Raw genomic sequence first — 12,588 nt, forward strand, 5'->3', positions numbered from 1 at the left:
CGTTGGCTCCGTGGATTAAATAGTCACTACTACTTCGCTTCCGCTATTTGTGATGTTCGTTGATCGATAGATCAACTACTATTGTAATTTTGGATCATGTGATCTACCTTTGTAAGACGATTATGTGTTGTAATAAATGATGACTCTATGATATTCAACTATTATGTCTCGCAACAACAATATTCCTGGGATTGCGATGTATGGCATAATAGGCATCTGGACTTAAAAATCCGGGTGTTGACACGTGATGACCCACAAGTATAGGGGGTGTATCGTAGTATCTTCGATAAGTAAGAATGTCGATCCCAACGAGGAGCAGAAGGTGTTGACAAGCAGTTTCGATGAAGGATTCACTGTAAATGCTCACAGACAAGTATTCAGGGGGTTTTGATGTAATAGATGAATAAAGTACGAGTAAGTAAAGTGCGAGAGTAATAATTGCAGCGAGTGGCCCAATCCTTTTTAGCACAAAGGACAAGCCGGTTTGTTTACTTATAATAACCAAACGTTCTCGAGGACACACGGGATTTTAGTCTAGTGCTTTCGCTACATACGGCTAATTAATCTTCATTGTTTTGATAAGTGTTGTGTGGGTGAACCTATGCTAATGTACCGCCCTTCCTAGGACTAATACATACTTGTGATTATACCCCTTGCAAGCATCCGCAACTACAAGAAAGTAATTAAGATAAATCTAACCACAGACCTTAAACTCGAGATCCTCGCTATCCCTCCCGCATCGATATACCAACGGGGCTCAGGTTTCGTCACTCCGCAACCCCGCAATTGGCAAACGAGTACAAGATGCATTCCCCTAGGCCCATAAAGGTGAAGTGTCGTGTAGTCGACGTTCACACGACACCACTAGAAGAATAACACCACAACTTAAATATCATAACATTGAATATTACTCAACCATACTTCACTACTAACATTTAGACTTCACCCATGCCCTCAAGAACTAAACGAACTACTCACGAGACATCATATGGAACATGATCATAGGTGATATGATGATGAATAACAATCTGAACATAAACCTTGGTTCAACGGTTTCACTCAATAGCATCAATAACAAGTAGAAATCAACACCGAGAGAGTTTCCCCTATCAAACAATCAAGATCAAATCCAAATTGTTACAGCGGTGACGGCGTGCAGCGGTGGAGACGGCGGTGATAATGATGAAGATGATGATGATGGTGATGGAGATGATGTCCAGCTCGATGACGGTGACGATGGCGTCGATTTCCCCTCCGGGAGGGAATTTCCCCGGCGGATCTCAGCCGCCGGAGAGCTCTTTTCTCTCCGGTGTTCTCCGCCCTGCAGAGGCGGCCGTGGCTTTTCGCGATGTACCCCCGGAGCTTAGGTTTTTGGGACGAAGGCGTACGCGAAGAAAAGGAGGCGAGAGGGGCCGTGGGCCCCTCCTCACAGTGGCGGCGCGGCCGGGCCTTGGGCCGCGCCGGCCTATGGGGTGGGCCCACCTCGGGTCCCCCGGCTCCCCCTTCCGGCTCCCTTCGTCTTCCGGAAAAATAGGATTTTTCATATAATTTCCGTCAACCGTTGATCTTCCGAAATATTGCATTCTCGACGGCGCTTTTTCCAGCAGAATCCTGACTCCGGTGCGCGATCCTCCAATAATCATGAAACATGCAAAATAGATGAAATAACATAAGTATTATCTCCAAATATGAAATATATCAATGAATAACAGCAAATTATGATATAAAATAGTGATGCAAATTGGACGCATCAACTCCCCCCAAGCTTAGACTTCGCTTGTCCCCAAGCGAAACTGAACTCGTAGAACAGGACCACATGTTTATGGAGTGAAGAGTCGATAAATCAAATACGGACAAGCAGCATCATATTCATTCACACAAGACATTCTAGTGAACAACTTCCTCATATAACTCAACTTGAAACAAGTATAAGGTAATCACAAATAAAGGTGCATAAGAAATCATAGTTGGTGATGGCAAACTTCGTTCTTGGTCAGAGAACAATTAACAGGTTATTCTTATATATCGAGCAGCGCTCTCATGTTAAAGTTTATATGGCTCATCTTGCATACTCAATCATAATGATCATTGATAACTTGCAAAGCTATATTCATTCAGATAAAACTTGTACTAAACAAGGAAGAGTAAAAGACATGATGAAGCAAATCACAATATAATGGTTTGATCACAACAACTCAAATGCTTGCTTGAGATGGAGGGAAATAGGTTTACCGACTCAACATAAAGTAAAAGACAGGCCCTTCGCAGAGGGAAGCAGGGATTAAATCATGTGCTAGAGCTTTTTCAGTTTTGAAATCATATAAAGAGAATAAAAGTAATATTTTTGAGAGGTGTTTGTTGTTGTCAACGACTGGTAGCGGGTACTCTAACTCCCTTGCCAGACAAACTCTCGAAGAGCGGCTCCCATTAAGGCATTTTCATTTTGGGTGGCACCCCTTCCAACCTTACTTTCACAAACCATGGCTAACCGAATCCTCGGGTGCCTGCCAACAATCTCATACCATGAAGGAGTGCCTTTTTATTTTAGTTTTATTTAGATGACACTCCTCCCAACCTTTGCTTTCTCAAGCCATGGCTAACCGAATCCTCGGGTGCCGTCCAACAATCACATACCATGGAGGAGTGTCTATTTGTAGTATCATGAAGGTTAATTAATCGGGGCTGGGAACCCCATTGCCAGCTTTTTTTGCAAAATTATTGGATAAGTGGATGAAGCCACTAGTCCATTGGTGAAAGTTGCCCAACAAGATTGAAAGGTAAAACACCACATACTTCCTCATGAGCCATAAAACATTGACACAAATAAGAGATGATAAATTTTGAATTGTTTAAAGGTAGCACACGAAGTATTTACTTGGAATGGCAGGAAATACCATGTAGTAGGTAGATATGGTGGACACAAATGGCATAGGTTTGGGTTGAGGTTTGAATGCACGAGAAGCATTCCCTATCAAGCAAGGTCTTTGGCTAGCAAGGTTAATTAGCAAGCACAAAAGTTGAGGGAAACAAACGAATATACATGTGATAGAAACAATCATGTATCTTTCTTGTAAGCACAAACAATTTTAACTTCAGAATAATAAGCTATGAGCTAACAAGAAAGGAAGACAATGAAACAACTATATATATTTCTCTTTTCTACTTAAACCTCAAGGTGTTGTTGCTATTGACCAATGCTAAGTTTGCCAAAACCAAATAGATTTACTCAATGCTCCCAAAGTGGTACCAATACTAAAATCAAGATCAATCATATAATAGAAATTGCAAACTAAAATAAGGTGTGCAATATGTAAATGATAAGACTTCTCATTAATATTTCATAACGATAACTCACACCAAGGGATACATAGACAACCGACTAAAGGAGAGATACTTCCACACCGCAACCCATCTTATATGATAACTTCCCTACTCATGATATGACACTACTTGATAGTAAAAAGTAAAAGGTAGTGATGATGTGATACCGCGGCACTCCCCCAAGCTTGGAACAAACCAAGGGGATGACAATACCTATGATGAATTACTCCTTTGGCGATGGTGGTGATGAATTCCCGACAAGCTTCTCCACAAGCTCCTGAAGCTCATCAATCTTGTACATGAGGTTGCGGATCATCTCCGAATTGTGCTCGACGCGATTAAGAAGTATGTCCGACGGCGAGTCCCAATTCTTGGAGTTATTTCCCCACCCTTCAGCCTTCGAGCTTCGTCCTTCCCGCAGTTGTTAGAACGATCTATATCCCAATTGCTAGGCAATGCTGCCTTGGGAGTCCTTTCAATTTGATTATTGTAGATTAGATTGCGGAAGGGATGGTAAGTGCCTCGAAGAAGATGTCTTTGGAGCTAGGTAATGACGTGGAACCCTTCCTCCGGTGCGAATTCTTGCGCTCCCGTTTGCACTAAAAGGGTTATCCACCACTTTGATGCTTGCGACGGTAGCACGCGGGTATGCGCGCGAGTCTTCCTCCACTTCTTCTTCATCTTCTTCCTTGACGCTCTCGTCCACCTCTTTCCACTCGGGATCTTGAATATCTTCATCCGAAAGCCCCTTGCCCTTATTGTTGGAGGCCATGGTGCTCCTAGATTGAAAATAGATCCTGGCAGAAACAGCTTGAAACAAAACACGTCGAGAAAACAATATACGGACCTCCAGGGGTCCGGGGGATTATATAGCAGGAATTTTTATGTCATAAGGAAAGTACCAGGTCGAACCGGAGTCGGAAAGGGGCGACGAGGCGGCCAGCTCATAGGGCGGCGCGGGCAAGGCCCGGCCGCGCCGGCCTATGGGGGCACGCCCTCGCGCGTCTCCTCCACTCCGTTTCGATCTCGTAATTTTTCATATTTTCCATAAACAGCAGAAAATATTGTTCTGAAAGTAAATCGTGAACTTTTTATTACCTCGTACCGTTACCTATTCAAAGTCGAGTTCTGGCGGACTGTCAATTTGACCTTTGATGAAAGCCTCTGGTGTTTCCACTTGAATAACATCAACATCTACATTATAAGAATCACCTAAGATATAATGCTTGAGTCTTTGTCCATTCACCACTTGCGTGGCATTGCCTTGGAGAGAACTAATTTTAATTGCTCCTGAACGATACACCTCCTCAACAACATATGGTCCTTCCCATTTCGAGAGTAATTTCCCGCAAAGAATCCGAGACGAGACCGATACAATAGGACTTTATCCCCAATATTAAACTCTCTTTTATAATCCTTCTATCATGCCATTTCTTAACTTTCTCTTTAAAGAGTTTAGCATTTTCATAAGCTTCACTTCTCCATTCATCTAGAGAACTTAATTGCCAGCAACCTCTTATTACCGGCTAGTTTAGGATCTTTATTTAGTTCTCTAACAGCCCAATAAGCCTTGTGCTCTAGTTCTAAAGGTAAATGACAAGATTTTCCATAAACCATTTTATAAGGTGACATTCCCATGGGGTTTTTATAAGCAGTTCTATAAGCCCATAGTGCTTCCTTCAATTTACTAGCCCAATTCTTTCTAGTTTTATTAACAGTCTTTTGCAAGATAGATTTAATTTCTCTATTTGATAGTTCTACTTGCCCACTAGTTTGAGGATGATAAGCGGAAGCAATTCTATGATTAATACCATATTTAGCAAGAGTTTTTCTAAAACCACCATGAATAAAATGAGAACCTCCAACTGTCATAATATATCTAGGAACTCTAAATCTAGGAAAAATAATGTCTAAAAGCATTCTTAAAGAGGTCTTGATACGTCTCCAACGTATCGATAATTTCTTGTGTTCCATGCCACATTATTGATGTTATCTACATGTTTTATGCACACTTTATATCATATTCGTGCATTTTCTGGAACTAACCTATTAACAAGATGCCGAAGTGCCGCTTGCCGTTTTCTCGCTGTTTTTGGTTTCGTAAATCCTAGTAAAGAAATATTCTCGGAATTGGACGAAATAAAAGCCCGGAGGCCTATTTTCTCACGAAGCTTCCGAAGACCGAAGACGAGACGAAGAGGGGCCACGGGGAGCCAAACCCTAGGGCGGCGCGGCCCCCCCCTGGCCGCGCGGCCCCGTGGTGTGGGCCCCCCGTGCCGCCTCTTGACTTGCCCTTCCGCCTACAAATAGCCTCCGTGACGAAACCCCCGCACCGAGAGCCACGATACGGAAAACATTACCGAGACGCCGTCGCCGCCGATCCCATCTCGGGGATCCCGGAGATCGCCTCCCGCACCCCGCCGGAGAGGGGATTCATCTCCCGGAGGACTCTACGCCGCCATGGTCGCCTCCGGAGTGATGAGTGAGTAGTCTACCCCCGGACTATGGGTCCATAGCAGTAGCTAGATGGTTGTCTTCTCCCCATTGTGCTATCATTGTCGGATCTTGTGAGCTGCCTATCATGATCAAGATCATCTATATGTAATTCTATATGTTGCGTTTGTTGGGATCCGATGAATAGAGAATACTTGTTATGTTGATTATCAAAGTTATACATGTGTTGTTTATGATCTTGCATGCTCTCCGTTATTAGTAGATGCTCTGGCCAAGTAGATGCTTTTAACTCCAAGAGGGAGTACTTATGCTCGATAGTGGGTTCATGCCTGCATTGACACCTGGGACAGTGACAGTAAAGTTCTAAGGTTGTGTTGTGCCGTTGCCACTAGGGATAAAACATTGATGCTATGTCTAAGGATGTAGTTGTTGATTACATTACGCACCATACTTAATGCAATTGTCTGTTGTTTGCAACTTAATACCGGAGGGGGTTCGGATGATAACCTCGAAGGTGGACTTTTTAGGCATAGATGCAGCTTGGATGGCGGTCTATGTACTTTGTCGTAATGCCCAATTAAATCTCACTATACTCATCATGATATGTATGTGCATTGTCATGCTCTCTTTATTTGTCAATTGCCCAACCGTAATTTGTTCACCCAACATGCTGTTCGTCTTATGGGAGAGACACCTCTAGTGAACCGTGGACCCCGGTCCAATTCTCTTTACTCGAAATACACCCACCGCAATACTTGTTCTACTCGTTTTCTTTGCAAACAATCATCTTCCACACAATACGGTTAATCCTTTGTTACAGCAAGCCGGTGAGATTGACAACCTCACTGTTTCGTTGGGGCAAAGTACTTTGGTTGTGTTGTGCAGGTTCCACGTTGGCGCCGGGATCTCTGGTGTTGCGCCGCACTACATCTCGCCGCCATCAACCTTCAACGTGCTTCTTGGCTCCTCCTGGTTCGATAAACCTTGGTTTCTTTCTCGAGGGAAAACTTGCCGCTGTGCTCATCATACCTTCCTCTTGGGGTTGCCCAACGAACGTGTGAAATACACGCCATCAAGCATATTTTCTGGCGCCGTTGCCGGGGAGATCAAGACACGCTGCAAGGGGAGTCTCCACTTCTCAATCTCTTTACTTTGTTTTTGTCTTGCTTTGTTTTATTTACTACTTTGTTTGCTGCATTATATCAAAATACAAAAAAGTTAGTTGCTAGTTTTACTTTATTTGCTATCTTGTTTGCTATATCGAAAACACAAAAAAATTAGTTTACTTGCATTTACTTTATCTAGTTTGCTTTATTTACTATTGCTAAAATGGCCAACGCTGAAAATACTAAGTTGTGTGACTTCACAACCACAAATAATAATGATTTCTTATGCACACCTATTGCTCCACCTCGCTACTACAGCAGAATTCTTTGAAATTAAACCTCGCTTTATCGAATCTTGTCATGAAAGATCAATTTTCCGGAATTAGTTCCGATGATGCTGCTGCCCATCTTAATAATTTTGTTAAACTATGCGAAATGCAAAAATATAAAGATGTAGATGGTGATATTATTAAACTAAAATTGTTCCCTTTCTCATTAAGAGGAAGAGCTAAAGATTGGTCGCTATCTCCGCCTAAGAATAGTATTGATTCATGGACTAAATGCAAGGATGCTTTTATTGGTAGATATTATCCCCCTGCTAAAATTATATCTTTGAGGAGTAGCATAATGAATTTTAAACAATTAGATACTGAACATGTTGCTCAAGCTTGGGAAAGAATGAAATCTCTGGTTAAAAATTGCCCAACCCATGGACTCGACTACTTGGATGATCATCCAAACCTTCTATGCAGGACTAAATTTTTCTTCACGGAATTTATTGGATTCAGCTGCTGGAGGTACCTTTATGTCCATCACTCTTGGTGAAGCAACAAAGCTTCTTGATAATATGATGATCAACTACTCTGAATGGCACACGGAAAGAGCTCCACAAGGTAAGAAGGTAAATTCCGTCGAAGAAACCTCTTCCTTGAGTGATAAGGTTGATGCTATTATGTCTATGCTTGTGAATGATAGGACTAATGTTGATCCTAATAATGTTCCGTTAGCTTCATTGGTTGCACAAGAAGAACATGTTGATGTAAACTTCATTAAAAATAATAATTTCAACAACAATGCTTACCGGAACAATTCTAGTAATAACTATAGGCCATATCCTTATAATAATGGTAACGGTTATGCTAATTCTTATGGGAATTCTTACAACAATAATAGGAATTCACCCCCTGGACTTGAAGCCATGCTTAAAGAATTTATTAGTACACAAACTGCCTTTAACAAATCTCGTTGAGGAAAAGCTCAATAAAATTGATATTCTTGTTTCTAGAGTTGATAGTCTTGCCTCCGATGTTGATCTTTTGAAATCGAAAGTTATGCCTAATAGGGATATTGAAAATAAAATTGTTACTACAGCAAATGCCATTCAAGTTAGAATTAATGAGAATATAAGATTAATGGCTGAACTGCGTGCTAGGTGGGATAGAGAAGAAAATGAAAAACTAGCTAAAGAGAAGAATATAGCTAAAGTTTGGACTATTACCACCACTAGTAATGCTAATGCTACACATGTTGCTGCACCTCCTACTCATACTAATAAAAGAATTGGTGTTAGCAATGTTTCCACTTCTAATGCAAAGCGCGAAAACTGCCTCGAAACTGCTAAAACTCACTGAAACTGCCTCGCGATAAAGCTGCTGAAATTTTTTCCAACATTGGGGATGATGATCCCATTGCTTTAGATTATAATGGTTTGAATTTTGATGATTGCCACATCTCTGAAGTTATAAAGTTCTTGCAAAAACTTGCTAAAAGTCCTAATGCTAGTGCTATAAATTTGGCTTTCACGCATCATATTACAAATGCTCTCATAAAAGCTAGAGAAGAGAAACTAGAGCGCGAAGCCTCTATTCCTAAAAAGCTAGAAGATAGTTGGGAGCCCATCATTAAGATGAAGGTTAAAGATTTTGATTGTAATGCTTTATGTGATCTTGGTGCAAGTATTTCTGTTATGCCGAAGAAAATTTATAATATGCTTGACTTGCCACCGCTGAAAAATTGTTATTTGGATGTTAATCTTGCTGATCATTCTACAAAGAAACCTTTGGGTAAAGTTGATAATGTTCGCATTACCGTTAACAATAACCTTGTTCCCGTTGATTTTGTTGTCTTGGATATTGAATGCAATGCATCTTGTCCAATTATATTGGGAAGACCTTTTCTTCGAACTCGTTGGTGCTATTATTGATATGAGGGAAGGTAATATAAAATATCAATTTCCTCTCAAGAAAGGTATGGAACACTTCCCTAGAAAGAGAATGAAGGTACCTTATGATTCTATTATTAGAACAAATTATGATGTTGATGCTTCATCTCTCGATGTTACTTGATACACACTTTCTGCGCCTAGCTGAAAGGCGTTAAAGAAAAGCGCTTATGGGAGACAACCCATGTTTTTACCTACAGTACTTTGTTTTTATTTTGTGTCTTGGAAGTTGTTTACTACTGTAGCAACCTCTCCTTATCTTAGTTTTGAGTTTTGTTGTGCCAAGTTAAGCCGTTGATAGAAAAGTAAGTACTAGATTTGGATTACTGCGCAGTTCCAGATTTCTTTGCTGTCACGAATCTGAGCCCACTGCCCTGCAGGAAGCTCAGAAAATTATGCCAATTTACGTGCATGATCCTCAGATATGTACGCAACTTTCATTCAATTTGAGAATTTTCATTTGAGCAAGTCTGGTGCCATTTTAAAATTCGTCAATACGAACTGTTCTGTTTTGACAGATTCTGCCTTTTATTTCGCATTGCCTCTTTCGCTAGGTTGGATAAATTTCTTTGATCCACTAATGTCCAGTAGCATTATGCAATGTCCAGAAGTGTTAAGAATGATTGTGTCACCTCTGAATATGTCAATTTATATTGTGCACTAACCCTCTAATGAGTTGTTTCGAGTTTGGTGTGGAGGAAGTTTTCAAGGATCAAGAGAGGAGTATGATGCAACATGATCAAGGAGAGTGAAAGCTCTAAGCTTGGGGATGCACCCGGTGGTTCACCCCTGCATATATCAAGAAGACTCAAGCTGTCTAAGCTTGGGGATGCCCAAGGCATCCCCTTCTTCATCAACAAATTATCGGGTTCCTCCCCGAAACTACATTTTTATTCGGCCACATCCTATGTGCTTTTTCTTGGAGCGTCGGTTTGTTTTTGTTTTTGTTTTGTTTGAATAAAATGGATCCTAGCATTCACTTTATGGGAGAGATACACACTCCGCTGTAGCATATGGACAAATATGTCCTTGGTTTCTACTCATAGTATTCATGGCGAAGTTTCTCCTTCGTTAAATTGTTATATGGTTGGAATTGGAAAATGATACATGTAGTAATTGCTATAAATGTCTTGGGTAATGTGATACTTGGCAATTGTTGTGCTCATGTTTAAGCTCTTGCATCATATGCTTTGCACCCATTAATGAAGAAATACATAGAGCATGCTAAAATTTGGTTTGCATATTTGGTTTCTCTAAGGTCTAGATAATTTCTAGTATTGAGTTTGAACAACAAGGAAGACGGTGTAGAGTCTTATAATGTTTACAATATGTCTTTTATGTGAGTTTTGCTGCACCGGTTCATCCTTGTGTTTGTTTCAAATAAGCCTTGCTAGCCTAAACCTTGTATCGAGAGGGAATACTTCTCATGCATCCAAAATACTTGAGCCAACCACTATGCCATTTGTGTCCACCATACCTACCTACTACATGGTATTTTCCAGCCATTCCAAAGTAAATTGCTTGAGTGCTACCTTTAAAATTCCATCATTCACCTTTGCAATATATAGCTCATGGGACAAATAGCTTAAAAACTATTGTGGTATTGAATATGTAATTATGCACTTTATCTCTTATTAAGTTGCTTGTTGTGCGATAACCATGTTTATCGGGGAACGCCATCAACTCATTGTTGAATTTCATGTGAGTTGCTATGCATGTTCGTCTTGTCCGAAGTAAGGGCGATCTACACTGAGTTGAATGGTTTGAGCATGCATATTGTGAGAGAAGAACATTGGGCCGCTAACTAAAGCCATGTTCCATGGTGGAAGTTTCAGTTTTGGACAAACATCCTCAAATCTCTAATGAGAAAAGAATTAATTGTTGTTGAATGCTTAAAGCATTAAAAGAGGAGTCCATTATCCGTTGTCTATGTTGTCCCGGTATGGATGTCTAAGTTGAGAATAATCAAAAGCGAGAAATCCAAATGCGAGCTTTCTCCTTAGACCTTTGTACAGAGCGGCATAGAGGTACCCTTTGTGATACTTGGTTAAAGCATATGTATTGCGGTGATAATCCAGGTAGTCCAAGCTAATTAGGACAAGGTGCGAGCACTATTAGTATACTATGCATGAGGCTTGCAACTTATAAGATATAATTTACATGATGCATATGCTTTATTACTACCGTTGACAAAATTGTTTCATGTTTTCAAAATCAAAGCTCTAGCACAAATATAGCAATCGATGCTTTTCCTCTATGAGGACCATTCTTTTACTTTCAATGTTGAGTCAGTTCACCTATTTCTCTCCACCTCAAGAAGCAAACACTTGTGTGAACTGTGCATTGATTCTTACATACTTGCTTATTGCACTTATTATATTACTCTATGTTGACAATATCCATGAGATATACATGTTACAAGTTGAAAGCAACCGCTGAAACTTAATCTTCTTTTGTGTTGCTTCAATACCTTTACTTTGAATTATTGCTTTATGAGTTAACTCTTATGCAAGACTTATTGATGCTTGTCTTGAAGTGCTATTCATGAAAAGTCTTTGCTTTATGATTCACTTGTTTACTCATGGCATACACATTGTTTTGATCGCTGCACTCACTACATATGCTTTACAAATAGTATGATCAAGTTTATGATGGCATGTCACTCCGTAAATTATCTTTGTTATCGTTTTACCTCGCTCGGGACGAGCAGAACTAAGCTTGGGGATGCCGATACGTCTCCAACGTATCGATAATTTCTTGTGTTCCATGCCACATTATTGATGTTATCTACATGTTTTATGCACACTTTATATCATATTCGTGCATTTTCTCGAACTAACCTATTAACAAGATGCCGAAGTGCCAGTTGCTGTTTTCTGCTGTTTTTGGTTTCCGAAATCCTAGTAAAGAAATATTCTCGGAATTGGACGAAATAAAAGCCCAGAGGCCTATTTTCTCACGAAGCTTCCAGAAGACCGAAGACGAGACGAAGAGGGGCCACGGGGAGCCAAACCCTAGGGCGGCGCGGCCCCCCTTGGCCGCGCGGCCCCGTGGTGTGGGCCCCCGTGCCGCCTCTTGACTTGCCCTTCCGCCTACAAATAGCCTCCGTGACGAAACCCCCGGTACCGAGAGCCACGATACGGAAAACATTACCGAGACGCCGTCGCCGCCGATCCCATCTCGGGGGATCCTCGGAGATCGCCTCCGGCACCCTGCCGGAGAGGGGATTCATCTCCCGGAGGACTCTACGCCGCCATGGTCGCCTCCGGAGTGATGAGTGAGTAGTCTACCCCTGGACTATGGGTCCATAGCAGTAGCTAGATGGTTGTCTTCTCCCCATTGTGCTATCATTGTCGGATCTTGTGAGCTGCCTATCATGATCAAGATCATCTATATGTAATTCTATATGTTGCGTTTGTTGGGATCCGATGAATAGAGAATACTTGTTATGTTGATTATCAAAGTTATACATGTGTTGTTTATGAT

This window comes from Lolium rigidum, chromosome 3 (genome assembly GCF_022539505.1).
Source record: "Lolium rigidum isolate FL_2022 chromosome 3, APGP_CSIRO_Lrig_0.1, whole genome shotgun sequence".
In the NCBI taxonomy this organism is placed as follows: Eukaryota; Viridiplantae; Streptophyta; class Magnoliopsida; order Poales; family Poaceae; genus Lolium; species Lolium rigidum.